Source organism: Maylandia zebra, linkage group LG4, assembly GCF_041146795.1.
Source record: "Maylandia zebra isolate NMK-2024a linkage group LG4, Mzebra_GT3a, whole genome shotgun sequence".
Taxonomy (NCBI): Eukaryota; Metazoa; Chordata; class Actinopteri; order Cichliformes; family Cichlidae; genus Maylandia; species Maylandia zebra.
In genome coordinates this window covers 36104179-36119947 of record NC_135170.1, presented here as the reverse complement: position 1 = coordinate 36119947, position 15769 = coordinate 36104179, and the positions used below count along the sequence as shown (strand labels likewise).

At 39.9% G+C, this 15769-nt stretch overlaps 2 long non-coding RNA genes across 2 annotated transcripts; both read right to left on the bottom strand.

The window, feature by feature from the left end:
* Positions 1-10: 10 nt before the first annotated feature.
* Positions 11-1123, bottom strand: LOC143418536 (uncharacterized). The gene is made up of 2 exons (XR_013098520.1): positions 839-1123; positions 11-255 (listed from the first exon to the last, which is right to left on the bottom strand). It is a non-coding gene; the product is annotated as an uncharacterized LOC143418536 (long non-coding RNA).
* An 846-nt stretch (positions 1124-1969) lies between these two features.
* On the bottom strand, positions 1970-10286 carry LOC143418535 (uncharacterized). Its single transcript, XR_013098519.1, has 3 exons — positions 10074-10286; positions 8448-8529; positions 1970-2999 (listed from the first exon to the last, which is right to left on the bottom strand). It is a non-coding gene; the product is annotated as an uncharacterized LOC143418535 (long non-coding RNA).
* Between the last annotated feature and the right edge of the window lie 5483 nt (positions 10287-15769).

Below are 15769 nucleotides of genomic sequence, written 5' to 3'. Positions count from 1 at the left end.
GATGCAATGGTTTTTGAAAAACATTTATTCTGAACTGTGCACCACAATTTCAAAACATTTTCTGAAAGATGTAACAGTGTACATGTTCTCACTTTCATTAGAATTTTGTTTATCAAAAGGTCTGACATGGTAAATGCAAATAACAGCATCTCATCACTTATTTCTTCAATACAATATGCATGTCCTTCATTCATCCCTTTGTGGAACTTCAACGCACTTCTGCTCTCCCCCATATTCCATCTTCACAAGCATATCCTGTGTGGAGATTGAATAAAAATTAGTTGACACTAATTAATGGCACAAATAATCCAGTAAACAATTGCAGCACAGTAAAAAAAAAAGGAATCCTCTTTGAGCCATTACTTGTGTAAAGTATTTTCCCAAAAGACAAGGACACAGGCAACAGGTAATACTGAACTAAATGTAAAACCTCAACCTTTTTAATTTTTACCTAAACCGTGTGCACAAAACTCTGGAGGGATCTAAATGCTAACGTAGAACCCAGTCAGGACATCAGCTACTGCTGTTAGCTCGTTTTATTTTAATGGGCGATCGTTTTCAGGCTTCAAGTAGCACCATTATACCAACATTTCACATTCTAGACATTGTTTTAGGTGTATTTGACCAAAAGTTTGACTGAAAATTCACATGCAAGCTTTTTTTCAAGGCTGTGGTATTTGCCCGCAAACAATACCTTTCAGCTAGCTAAAACAGAATATTATGCTATCAGCGAGCAACATGGCTAATGCCTTTCACACAGCTTTGTCTCAACTCCAAAGAGCCACAGAAGTAAAAGCTAATAGAAATAATTGAAACAATCTTTGAAAAAATGACTTACCAAGCATGGCAAACAACTCAAATATGTAGAGCAAAATGTTCTGAAACGGCTTCACTTCAGCTTCGATTGGAGCCGTGCTGGGGGCGGAGTCTGTGAATTTACTCTGTTGGTGTCATAGCCCCTGTAGGAGTTCAGAGTTAAGAGGTCAAGAGTTAATGTTTCCATTGTAACACCTCCAGATTTGACAGAGAAACACTCATTTTTAACACTCGATTTTAACTACTATCATTTTACACCTCAGAGTTACATTAAAAGAATGTGACTCTGCTTAGAGTAAAATTAACTCTACTTTTGCAAGAAGACTATTAACACCAAAACATTTAACACTTTTGAATTTGCTGTATCTGGACCTTTAGACCTTCGTCCTTCTCTTAAGGATGACCTTGGCCCTCTGGAAAAGTCCAGAACTCCTGTTGCAAATAATCTGCCAGTGTTCTTTGAAGGCAGTTTTTTTATTTGAGAAGCAAATAAATTCTGTTGTAAAAGTCAGCTTTTTCCACCTCAGAGTGTTGTTTAAGTGTGTTTATTAAGAAATCGATTGATTGATTGAGGTGAGGTTGAATGAATTATCTGGTGATTATATTATGTATACACTTCAAATGAATTACATTATGACATTAAGTCTTTGGGGAGTAGTTCTTATCTTCACTTTCTAATTTGTACGACTAGTTAAATATAAGAGAAGTATAATATGTTAATCCTGTGGACTAAAATCTCTTTTGAGCATTCACAGAACTCTTGCTTAAGATAAATGAAACATGTTGCCTGTTTGATTTATTTATTGTCTTACTGATTGAGAAACCAAAGTCCAGATTTTGGTTTTTAGGTGTAACTTTATCCTTGCTGATGATGAATGCTTAAGTGAATCTCAGGGGCTGTGTTTAGCTGACAAGTTGGAGCTGTCACAGAAAAGTACTGATGCCCTCTGGTGGTTCAACAAAGCTGCTACACTGAACACATACACTGCTTTGAATTGTGAGACATCGAGCATTTTGTGTATCTACCTGAAGACACAGTTTTTTCTTTTATCTACAGACATTTAAACAAATATATTATTTGGTCGAATATTCAACCCAGTAATAATGAAATGCCATCATGATCAGTTAATGAAGCACAGGAGTGGCTGAGGGATAGTAACGTCAGATATCTTTATTGTTCATATTCAGTGATCTGCAGACAAACCATCACATAGTTTTTGTTGTATCGGGGACATTTTTTCTAATAGAACAAAAGTGTGAGTTTATTTCTGCATGAAACAATTGAATCATAGGAATAATTTAAAATACTCTTTCCCAAATTCCTGTTTGAACTCCTCTTCACTGTTTAGCAGTTAATGTCAGGCCCAAACTGTGGAACAGACTTCCACATTACAGAAGATCCAAATTTCCTTCATTGTTGATGATTGTTTTCTGTTTCACGATTACCCCAGACCTGCTTCTTCTCCCACACTATTGGTTTGAATAGAATCAAACTTACATACAATGCTCATCTAATAGGTCTTCACTCAAACTGTGCTCAGAGTTATATTTGTCACTTTTTGGACAATAAGTTGTGAATTCTGACGTATTGTGCTGAGTGAGCTTCTATATCACTGACCTCCTTGTTTTAATGTCGATGCATTTTAATTTCCACTTTGATGTTCTTTGTCTTGATAACCACTAAAAACAAAAGATCGTCTGAAGGTTATACCAAAGAACAAAATAAAAACCCGTCACTCTGTTTTCTCCATTATTAGACTGTCTACTATCGGTTGCGCACTTCCACTGTCATAGTCGCTCGACTACAGTTTGAGATGGCGGAAGTAAGGGTAACATCATTATCTCTGTAAGTAAGAGTGGGACCCTCAGCTCTTCCTCTGACAAACCCTCGCTGTTCATTGTTTTTCATAATGTCAAACAGACAAGAATTACATTGTGTGTTGATGGGAAAGACTCCGATTCCATGCCAGATGTAGTACAGGTTATAATCGAAAGGAACAGAGAACATGCCAGCAATTTTCTTATCAGCTCGCTTTGTAGATTCATTGTAAAGATCGTAGGTGACGACTCCAACACATCCGCGCGCTGCGCCAGCAGTCTTAGAAAACACAGCGCTGCCATATTCAGAAGTGCGCAGTGTTGAAGGCATGGCAGTGTCATATTGTCCACTCTCCAAATGCACTCTGGACAGAGAAACAAAAGACATCTCAATGAATATGTCAATTTTGAAATGAAGGGCAGCGGTCATGAGACAGGCGTGTACCAGGGTTACTTTGGATTAACAGAAAATGTTTGGCTACGGTTGCCACAAAGACTGCACAGAGCAAACATTTAACAGTCACGCAGTATAAATACTTCCAACACGACACTTTCCATATCACATCCTGATATACAAAAAGATTTAACACATTTCCCACAATGTTTATAAAAAAATAGTAGTGTTTGGCTTTTTGATATATTTGGATAAATAAACATTTGATCCTCCACCATTTGGTTTTAGAACTTATGAAGCGTCTTGGATGAGAGGCCTTCAGCCTGTGGTACAGGCCTTCAAGCTGGCTGTAGTTAAACCTTTACTCAAAAAGCATCTCTAGACCCAGCAGTCTTAGCTAATTATAGGCCAATCTCCAACCTTCATTTATTAGATAGAACTTTATTAATCCCTCGGGTGGGTTCCTCTGGGAAATTCGATTTCCAAAAAAGCACAGCACCGACAGAAGTTACAGAGTTACAGAATATATATATATATATATATATATATATATATATATATATATATATATATATATATATATATATATATATATATATATATATATATATACACACACACACACACACACACACATATATAAATACAGAGACAATATAAATAAAATATATGAAGGGGATAAGTAGAATAAATAGGAATAAAAAATAAAATACAAGTGAATTGCACATTTCAAGTATTGAGTCTATTGCACCGTTGACTATTTACAAAAGTATTGCACAAAAGGTATTGCACAGTGAGGTGAAGAGGCACTACAGCTTAGTTGTTCCCCCCTCCTTTGTCCTCCTGTTTCCCCTCCCTCTCCCCTCCAGGGAGGAGTTAAACAGTCTGATGGCGTGTGGGACAAAGGAGTTTTTAAGTCTGTTAGTTCTTGTCTTTGGGAGAAGCAACCTGTCACTGAACAGACTCTTCTGATTGTTTATGGCCGTGTGCAGAGGATGCCTGGCATTGTCCATAATGTCCAGCAGTTTCTTTAATGTCCTTTTCTCTGCCACTGTCACTGTCACCTATATCAAACATCCTTGAAAGAGTAGATGTCAAACAGCTAACAGATCATCTGCAGAGGTTTATTTGAAGAGTTTCAGTCAGGTTTCAGAGCTCATCACAGCACAGAAACAGCTTTAGTGAAGGTTACAAATGATCTTCTTATGGCCTCTGACAGTGGACTCATCTCTGTGCTTGTCCTGCTAGACCTCAGTGCAGCGTTCGATACTGTCGACCATAATATCCTATTAGAGCGATTAGAACATGCTGTAGGTATTACAGGTACTGCACTGCAGTGGTTTGTATCATATCTATCTAATAGACTCCAGTTTGTGCATGTAAATGGAGAGTCCTCTTCACACACTGAGGTTAATTATGGAGTTCCACAGGGTTCAGTGCTAGGACCAATTCTGTTTACATTATACATGCTTCCCTTAGGCAGCATCATTAGAAGACATAGCATACATTTACACTGCTATGCAGATGACACCCAGCTCTATCTGTCCATGAAGCCAGATAACACACACCAATGAGTTAAACTGCAGGAATGTCTTAAAGACATAAAGACCTGGATGGCCGCTAACTTTCTGCTTCTTAATTCAGATCAAACTGAGGTTATTGTACTTGGCCCTGAAAAGCTTAGAAATATGGTATCTAACCAGATTCTTACTCTGGATGGCATTACCTTGGCCTCCAGTAACACTGTGAGGAACCTTGGAGTCATTTTTGACCAGGACATGTCCTTCAATGCACATATTAAACAAATATGTAAGACTGCTTTCTTCCATTTGTGCAACATCTCTAAAGTTAGAAATATCCTGTCTCAGAGTGACGCTGAAAAACTAGTTCATGCATTTATTACTTCCAGGCTGGACGACTGTAATTCATTATTATCAGGAAGTCCTAAAAACTCACTGAAAAGCCTTCAGCTAATCCAAAATGCTGCAGCAAGAGTCCTGACAGGGACTAGAAAGAGAGAGCAGATTTCTCCTGTTTTGGCTTCCTGTTAAATCCAGAATTCAAAATCCTGCTCCTCACATACAAGGTCTTAAATAATCAGGCCCCATCTTATCTTAATGACCTTGTAGTACCATATCACCCTATTAGAGCACTTCGCTCTCGCTCTGCAGGCCTACTTGTTGTTCCTAGAGTATTTAAAAGTAGAATGGGAGGCAGAGCCTTCAGTTTTCAGGCCCCTCTTCTGTGGAACCAGCTTCCAGTTTGGATTCAGGAGACAGACACTATCTCTACTTTCAAGATTAGGCTTCAAACTTTCCTTTTTGCTAAAGCATATAGTTAGGGCTGGACCAGGTGACCCTGAATCCTCCCTTAGTTATGCTGCAATAGATGTAGGCTGCCAGGGATTCCCATGATGCACTGGGTGTTTCTTCTTCACTCACTATGTGTTAGCACGATCTGATATCGTCGTGTTGGTGTTGTTCCCAGATCAACATAGTAAATGTTGTTGCAGGATCAACATTGCAAGTGGCCAATCAGAATGTTGTGACGTCATACTTTTGCGACTTCGGGAAAAAACGCCGTAAAACAAAAAACTGTACTTAAGCTGCGAGAAACCGCCTCTGTCCGCCAATCAACGGACCCTAACCCTTTAATAAATGGTAAGCAGAATTGATATTGTCCTTGCAACATTGGAATTTCATAAATGCACGAATGGCTTGGCGCGCAAAAGAATAACGCCACAAGAATGTGATTGGTCACTTGCAATGTTGAACCTGGAACAACATTTTCATGATGATGTGGGAACAACACCAACACGACGATATCAGATCATCCCTATGTGTTAACAGACCTCTCTGCACTGAATCATACTTGTTATTAATCTCTGTCTCTCTTCCACAGCATGTCTTTATCCTGTCTTCCTTCTCTCACCCCAACCGGTCGCAGCAGATGGCCCCGCCCCTCCCTGAGCCTGGTTCGCCAAAGTGCTTACTTTTAGGGAGTTTGTTGATTGTTGGGTTTTTCTCTGTATCTATTATTATAGGATATACTGTACAAAATAAAGTGCCTTGAGGTAACTGTTGTTGTGATTTGGTCCTATATAAATGAAATTGAACTGAATTGAATTTGACACAAGGACTGTAGAACCTGGGAGCTGATCCACCAACTGCTCCAGACTGAAAGGTCTTTGAGCTCAAACAAGGAACAACTAACAACTTCTGAGCCTGGAGCTGTCATGGTCCTGGGACTTTGACCCAGTATTCTGAGTCATGAGTTTTGCCTTTGGACTTATGATTTACATTTAGAACAGAAAAATCCTTTAATTGTCCCACAAGGGGAAATTTGGTCATAACAGCAGCAAAACCCCCACAAATACACACAGAAACAAAATTTTTACATATTTACATCATGGACAGTAGTTACCAAATCAGAGTACTGTACAGTTATTAAAATTAGAGTACAGATAAGTGGCAAACCCAGGTTGTAGTGTGCAATCAGAGCAGGATACTGAAAGATGTTTAAATAGTTAAGAATATTTAGAATAACTGGAAAAGTGCAGATTGTGTGTTGTATCTGTGCATTAAAAAGTAGACATGTAACTTCCAATAAGTTAGTGTATATATAAGCTGAGAGAAGTAATGTGCAGTTATAACAGTAGAAGTTGTTATAACTGTGGTCTCAGATGCAGAGAAATTAAACGCTTGGATTTAGAATTTAATCCGTCTGTTGAGTCCTACATCTGTGTCCACGCCCTGTTCAGCACACACCCGGTCCCATGTTAGCAGCAGTACATTATGTACGTGTCTTTGTGTAGCTTGTCCATTTAGTGGTGTGTATGTAGGCACAAGAGTTTTGAATCCAAGCACAGAGAAACTGTTGCACATGCAGCAGGGCAGGCTTTGTGAGCTTCCAGCAGATTCTCACTCTCGTGGGTAAATTTGCTCTGGAAGCTCAGTTCTGCTCACTAAACAAGTGCCAAGTGATTCCATCCAATCAGCAAATTCCTAGAAAATAACATTTTTCCTCAACCATTCCCAATTTGCATAAAATTCCAGTTTCAGGCAACATTTAAAAATGCAGATCCCTACACCAGCGCTCTAGAGCACGGCCAATTTGATCGCATTTTCAATGGTGCGACTAAAAAAAATCTTAGGTCGCACCGGTGCGACCAACTGTTCGAGTAACAAAAAAACAAAAAGTCTCCGTGTGGTCAACAACAGACACAAATGAGAGAAGATTCCACACAAAGATGTAAACACAGAGCGCAGACCCGACGCATCAGAATCATGATAATAAGAGTAAATGCCCAGGTGTCCCCTCTCCTCACTGCCTTTCAGCAGCTGTGCAGCAGCAAACAGGTCGTCAGAGGCCGATGTGATGATTAAGTTTAACATTGTCTACAATATTACCAGAATGCCAACGCACTTTAAGCACAAGCACACGATCGTTAGTTAATCATTTACAAATGAATATTGTCTGTATGGTCAGCAATTCCCCCCCAAAAGTGCACATGTGAAACTGCGGTGTGAAGCGGTGCAGTTGAAAAATCTGAGTGCTCCAAACTTTTGTGCCGGTGCGCCGAAGAAAAAAAATGTAGGTGCACCAGTGAAACAGTGGCAAACAGTTAGTCCAGAGCCCCGCCCTAAACACCACTCACAGTTTGTCATTCTCACTGCTCTTAATGCAGTTCTCACATCAGTCATAATTCATTGTGTGAAATATGTGCATCAACATATTTCTCAGTATGCTTCTCATCTGAACAGCACAGCTCTCTCACTTTCCTCAGCACTGTTTGCATTTCAATCAAATCACTTCAAACGTTATTCAGACGTGTATGAAAGAGCAAACATAGCAACACATGAACAGCAGTGAATTTGCCTTTAAAATAAACACGTTCTAAGAAGAGTTTTAGGTAAAACAAGCAGTAATTAGATTTTTATTTTTGTGTCACACTTTTCTACACGAGGCCAATATTTTTCCAAAGTCAGAAAAGTTTTGATAAAAGCCTCAAAAATGTAATGAAAGGATCTGAATTCAGTGATCAGAGATGAAGTGATTGACTGAGTTTTCATGACAAATAGGACAAAAGTTTTGATTGCTGCAGTGTGTTTTGCACAGGTGAGTGTGTGTAATGAGAAACTGAGAGCTGCATGAAGACGTTTCTGCTGTGAAAGCTGCTCCAAGGCGAACGATGAACACCCCTAACATGCTTTATATTGGTCTTTGTTAGTCATTCACACTCTGTTCTACATTTTTTATGATGTTTTTACCTTTTAATTAATTTCATGTCGTTCATGTCTCTATTTTTAATCTGCTTAATAGTTCTGTTATTAACAGCATGTCAATGATCTGTGAAGCACTTTGAACTAACCAGCAGAAAAAATGAAATGTGAGTGATTGTGTTTGAGTAAGGAGTCACCTGGGGTTGCGCAGCGAGTAGTTCTTGCTGTAATTGCTAAAGACAACTTCACACTGTCGAGAGTCAGAAGCACCCATGACGTCTGCAAGCAGAAGAACAAAACGACTGAGCCTTCAGGGACTCAGCTGGATGGTGACAGATGTGAGGAGGTTTTTCTTTCACATCAACAATTGTGCACTGTGGACACATCCTGCCTTCAGATAATTGGTGCAGTAGCTGTAGCTGTGTCTCAGTTCAGGAGCTGCACTGTTTGAAGGACCCGGCTGTGAAGGCCGGAGTGAGCGGCTGTTTAATGTAGCCTAGAGCTCTGGTCTACAACACCAAGCACTGCTCAGGTTGCCGACACAGGTCAACGTTACATTCATTGTATTAGTAAATGAAATGTACTTATTTTAAAAAATGACAGCAGTGAAACTTAAATTTCAAACACTGAGCTTCAGTATTTACATTTCATATCATTTGATATCTTCTTTATCTCAAAGGCAAATATCTCTTACAGCTTATATACGGATGAATTGTCTATGAAAGAGACAAATGTTGTTCCTTTACTGTGTTGATGCCTCAACCTGAAAGCTTAAAATGCTGATCACAAGCCGTGATTAATTGTATAGCAAATATTCCTTTGCTGGGTGAGAAAAACACGTGTTATCATAACTGTTTGAAGTCATATATAAAAGACGTCAGAGCCTTAAACAGGCTGATCTTTGTTAAATGCATCTCACAGAACTTTAAACATCTTTATGAAATACGATCTAATGCTGTAGATCAACTTACCTTCAAAAGAATAAAGCATATATATAAATGTACAAGCATGTAAACATCTACAGCAGTAATCCAACATACTGTAATACTGCACACAGTACTGTAATACTGTAATACTGCACAGAGTACTTTGTACAGTATTACAGTATTACAGTACTGTGTGCAGTACTACAGTACTTTGTACAGTATTACAGTATTACAGTACTGTGTGCAGTACTACAGTACTTTGTACAGTATTACAGTATTACAGTACTGTATGCAGTACTACAGTACTTTGTACAGTATTACAGTATTACAGTACTGTGTGCAGTACTACAGTACTTTGTACAGTATTACAGTATTACAGTACTGTGTGCAGTACTACAGTACTTTGTACAGTATTACAGTATTACAGTACTGTGTGCAGCTTGTGCTTCTTTGTCTCTTGATCTCAGAATAAGGAAAAAGTTGGAAACACTGAATCTTATTTGATCTGCATTCCAAACATAGTCTAGATTAAACAGCCCTGTGTTTTTGTGAGACATGTGTGGCATCCCATAATGATCACAGATCCATCCTGGACACCCCACTGAAAACTTTCCGGCTTCACCACTGATGAAACTTCGATCAGGTTGTGGTCACAGTTTCCGCCTCTGCTGCTTTTTACTGAATGTTTCTCCGTGTTTTTATGATTTCCACCCTTTGAAAGTCATGATTACAAAGTTCAGATTCTGTCTCTCATTCTGTTTCAACAGTCCAATCACAGTGAGGCTCACACAGTCTGAAACCCTACGTTAGAAAATGCAGTGAATCAGAGGAAGCTGTACGTACAAGACTAAATTAAGACTAGTTTTTTTAATATCAAACAATGAAAAATTGACTTACAATAACGTGATGAGTTCAGATAAAAGCAATAAGCAGTGTCCACATGGGTCGTCCTCCCGGTGTAGCTGTGTTACTAAACAGTCCTCTTTTTATACCCTGAAAGTGAAAGTACAGGGGGCTGAAAGGACGGATGCTACTGAACCATTTAGGATCCGTCTTTCACACTGAAAGAGCTGGGCGTCACTTTCAGAGAAACTGCCTCAAATAATTTCTCCTCTAGCATTTTCTGCTGTTTTAATTGTAACACATTTAGTTGGCAAATAGATACTGTAACAAACTGCAACAGAGTGTGTGTGTGTGTGTGTGTGTGTGTGTGTGTGTGTGTGTGTGTGTGTGTGTGTGTGTGCGCGTGTGCGCGTGTGCGTGTGTGTGTGTGTGTGTGTGTGTGTGTGTGTGTGTGTGTGTGTGTGTGTGTGTGTGCGCGTGTGTGTGCGTGTGTGTGTGTATCCTGGTGCCCACAAGTGTGAAGGCATTTTTGAGTTTGTAGTTTTAGTGTCAGGGTTACCGATGGGTTATGGCTAGGTTTAGGTTCAGGGTTAGGCATTCATTGTTGGTGGTTATGGTTAGGGAGAGGGGCTGGGGAAAGCGTTAGATGTCCCCACAAGATATAAAACCCAACAGAGTGTATTTGTGTACGTGAGAGAGAAGAAAGACGGAGCGTTTTGTTGGTGTCTTAAAGCTTTGTCAGTTACTCCAGTCGGGCTCACGTGTGTCCTCTCTCTAACAGATTGTGAACATTTGTTCTTCGGAGAGCAGTTTTCTCCATGCAGCCTTTGTTTCCTGTGCTGTTTTTAACCACAGGGTGCGGTGACAATCATTATCTTCTTTAAGCAGTATTATAGCATCAAGCAGCCACATGTTTGTGGTGTGTGGCGAGTTTGCCTGTGCATGCTAAGCGTGTGGATGAGTACAGGATCGTGTGAATAACAAAGCGAAAGACCAGACACTGGGATAGATCTCAGGTTTGTGGCAGTGGATTCTTTTAGACTGATCTAACAGGAAGGAAGATTTTTTTGAATCAACAAAGTCAGGTCTGCACGCACAGTGTGGGCGTACCTGCACAGCAGTGTGTGGATCTTCTTTGTATGGATCCGCTCTTAATTTTAGTCTTTGAGTTGGTGTCGGTGATCCACTGTACATGTAACCGATGTGTTCCTGTGTTGTCTCTGACAGTGAAAGGTAAACAGAAAGACCTGCTATGACCAAATATGAACAGTTAGGACGAGAGTTTGCTCAACACACTACAACCTCCAAGCTAGCAAGACTGTTCATGCTAGCATGATCAGCGCCTATACACATACACAGCACACACGTACCACATACTCAGCATTTAGCAAAGAGAGGCGCAATGATGACAATAGTGAACTAAAACACATGATCAGAAACATCAGGGTGGATAAAGATATCATTAGGACAAGAAATGACACCGACCTCTCCCACAGGGGAATTGTAGGAAAGGGGAGAGGCCAAAGGGGTACCCCAAATTTACAGGGTTGCACCAAAGAAGAAGAAAAGGATGAGGAGGGGCTCTAACTGATGATGAAGATAGCTACAGACTTGGAGGTCCTAACGGTAAGGTTTACCAGGGACAGTTTGGGGTTTAAAACATATTTTGTGTAAATATAACAATATGTAATTTATGACCTGGTTACATTTGTTAAGGTGTGATGTGTCAAGTCCCGTTGCCTGGTTAAAAGTATCTGCAGAAAGCAGTAAACGTTTATTTATCCACTGCTGGAGGGTGAAGGTCAGTGATGAACTGTGTTGTCATCTGATCATCTGATTAGATGCAGCTTGCTGACCAAGCTGGATCGTGTTAAACTTACTATTTCATACTTTTGTCTAAAAAACATCACGTCAGCTCACCCGACGGTGTGTTTGTGTACATGACACTTTAATACGCAGCGTGGAAAACCACTGTTCATGTCACAGTGAACACGGTGAGACAAAAAGCTAACACATCAAAGTATTTCAGCTTATTCAGAGAGTCTTTGTGGGAAAATAAATCCAACTAATAATTATCGTCGTGTTGAGTCATGCAGACTAATCTCCCTGCAGGAATAGTTCAGGTTACTGAAACGTTTCTGCCTCTGACAGCTGTCCACACCTAAACTGAACTCGCTACACGTCAAAGATACAGAAATGATTCTCTTTAACGGTGATGTAGGAACCACACCTGCTATCAGAAAGGTCAGAGGTCAAATTAGACTAAAAGTGACTAATAGTTTAGAGGTATACAGAATAATCCATGTGAGGCAAAAGCTCCAGACTGCTCTGTTTCCAGCAGATTTCCTTCTTTCAGTGACGGCACGCCCACACAACAGGACGACACTCGTCTCAGTAACACGTGTGTTCGTCTCAGTAACACGCGTGTTCGTCTCAGTAACACGCGTGTTCGTCTCAGTAACACGTGTGTTCGTCTCCAACACTGTCGGCGTAGTACAGGCACTAATGTTCTCTAGCACACAAGTAAGCAATGATTCACGGAGTTTAGAAACAGGCAACAACAGATCAGATATCATTTTACTCTTTGGTGTTTCACTCACATTTAAACATATTTATACTTTTTTTTTTCTTTTTTTTTTTTTAAATGAAAAAAAAAAATAATTAATTAAAATTGGAATTAATTAATTAAATAAATAGTTATGATATATGTAATTAATTAATTATTGACACATTTAATTAATTATTTATGTATTTCACGTTTTAATTAATTATTGACACATTTAATTAATTAATTATTGACATATTTAATTAATTATTTATGTATTTCACATTTTAATTAATTATTGACACATTTAATTAATTATTGACACATTTAATTAATTATTTAATGATATATTTATTTATTTCATTTTGGCAGTCTTGGTGCCTGGAGAAAGAAAGAAAAAAAAGAAAAAAAGAAAAAAAAAAGAAAAAAAAAAAAACATATTTATACAGCAGCAGTACAGTAACAACTATACAGCATTAGAAGATCCTCCTGTCAGCATTAGACAGAAGAAAGACAGTTTCATCTAAACTTCGATTCCTGGACGAATCTTTTGGTTTTTCAGAGCAGATCTGACCCTGTATTGTTTTTTGGGGTTTTTTTAGACGATATTAGCTAACACAAGTGAAATTCAACCATCACCAAGTCAGTCAGTAGCAGGAAACTGCTCACTGAACATCAGCAGATTAATAACACACAAAGATCTGGTAAAAGAAAGCTCTTCCTTTCTATGATGGTTAAATTATTAAAATGTTTTCACCATTAACACAGTCCAGTATGAGGTCTACTCAGCACAGTCTCACCAGTGTTGTCGGCTTACAGAGGAGAGGCAGAGCGGTGCACATCCATCAATCCAGCAGAAGTAGACCCAGAGTGGAAAAATATGACACTGAGTGTTGGGCTTTTATAACCTTTATAGACAGAATAGCATAGGTGGTGGAAGGACTGCACTTTGGTGGCCTCAGGATTTCATCTTTACTTTTTGCAGATGAGCAGTGGCTGTAGCTCAGGAGCACTTTATAGCACAGGCAGAGTAAGCGCTGCATAAGAACCATTGCAGCTACCATTTACCATGGTGTGGTTCTGTTTATCTGTTTATGCTTTATCAGGTGGTGGCCTCCAACTCTGATGTGGTTTTGTGACCAAAGGAATGAGGAGTTCTTCCTTAGAGGCAGGCTGAGGAGGTCAGCCATCTGAGAGGCACTTGTAGTGGAGCTGCTGCTCCTGTTGGGATGGTTGATTAGGAGAGCTCTTGGACTATGAATGAACTGGAAGAGGTGGCTGGGCTGAGGGAAGTCTGGGCGTCTCTGCTCTGACCGCTGCAGCTGTGACGCAAACCCAGATAGATATAGAAAATCGATATTCAGAATATTCCTATTTTTCATTTTAACTGATTTAGGTTTCAGAAAAAAATACATAAAATCAAATTATTTAATTTATAAAAATATGTGTATGTGAGCTGGTGCAGCAGTTTTGAGTTCCCTCCCCAGACGCCTTAACGCCCACTCACATCCTGGGCCATCTGACCTCAGGAATTCGCATGATAAGGTGGGGCCAGGTTTCACAATGAACACACCCGAAACTCTGGCTGAATGTGACCCACACCCAGTTTCACACCTTGGCTCAGGCGATTAGAGGATCATCAGGGGTCCTTTTGTCCCTCTGTGGGGGGAAACTCCCACTAGGTTTATATCTGGGACTCTCCACCATTTGACCTTAGAACTGAAGAAGCTTCTCGGATGAGAGGTGAAACGTCTTCAAGCAACTTAAAGAAGTCCAGACGCTTTTCTTTGCAAGCTCCTTTGACTGCAGCATTTGTACTTTTAAAGTCTGTTTAATGACTTGATGAATACATTTTTGGATACATTACTGTAAATGATGAAATATGTTTCACAGTTTGAATCAGGTTTGAGAGCGAGAGATTGATGAGTTTGAAGCCATTATGACTGGGAAAATTCTGACATGCAAATATTTTTTCTGCGAGTGAGCTGAGAATCGTCCCGTATGGACAGAGTGGACAGGGTAAAAGTACTCTAGGAGGCATCAACATGGGCAGCAGAGAAATATTCACTTCTGATAAGGACTTAAAGAAGTGCCATAAGGAAGGAAAGATCATTGACTGTCAAAAATATGATGTTGTTGACACTCCAGGTCTGTTTAAAGTAGACGCCTCTGTCTCCAGAGCAATGTCAGTAGTCTCTTGGAAAGAGTTCTGGTCCACGAAAAGCGGGACAGTGTCAGTACGGTCAAAGTCAATCTCGGCAGGGGTGTGGCTAGAGACAATAGTGTTCGTATCAACATTATCAAGTCACTACAGTCTGGGTCTGGAAGAGCAGGAGGCAAGCTGCTGTCCAGGAGACTGAGATCCAAAGCTGCTGCAGCCTTCAGCTTTTGTTACGGAAACTTTAAATAAAACTGCAACCACCAGCTGAGTGTCTTTGAAGTGAGGTTTATGAAAGAAAAAGGAAAAAGAAAAACACTGCAGTGGAGAAAAAGTTTAAATTAAGCACCAAACAGTTTTCTGAGGAAGGACACCGCCCTGAACTATTTTATACCTTCCCAAAAGTCTCAAAGAAAGAACATCCACAGCATATCATATATCTCTACACCTTCAGTCCAGCTCATCTTTGCCCCTCTCCCAGAAAAGTTGTGACTGCCCGTCACCTCCCTAAGATTAGGGTGTCTGGAGATCTTTAAATCTGTAGAATGGTTGCAGGTTTGCAACATGAAAAACTTTCTCTCCAGTGTCCATTGTGGTGAGACAGTAATTCACCTCAGACCTCCTCTTGGGGATAAGGTAGGGACCAGTGTAAAAAGGGGCCAACTTTGCAGAAAAGTAGGACGATGAATCTGATTTTGGGTGTGACTTTACTCTGACTAGGTCTCCAACATCGTAAGAGACCGCGCGACGTCTCAGATCATAGTAGTGCTTTCGCCGTTTATGACTCTCTGCGAGCACCAAGCGAGCATGTTCATGAGCATCCTGAAGTGAAGCTCTCAGGTTATCTGAGTAAGACGTTTCGTGGACATTCAGTCTTTAACAGGAGGGCTGAGTGGATGGAGACCACATTTTGTTTTTGGTTGAGGAAATAGAGATCATCTTGTACAACGTACTTCTCCAGATCCCGACTATCCTCCACAGTTTGTTTTTGACTTTTGAGCTGATTGAGCAATGAGCCCGTGACTGGGTCCTCAAGCTGCAACTGAC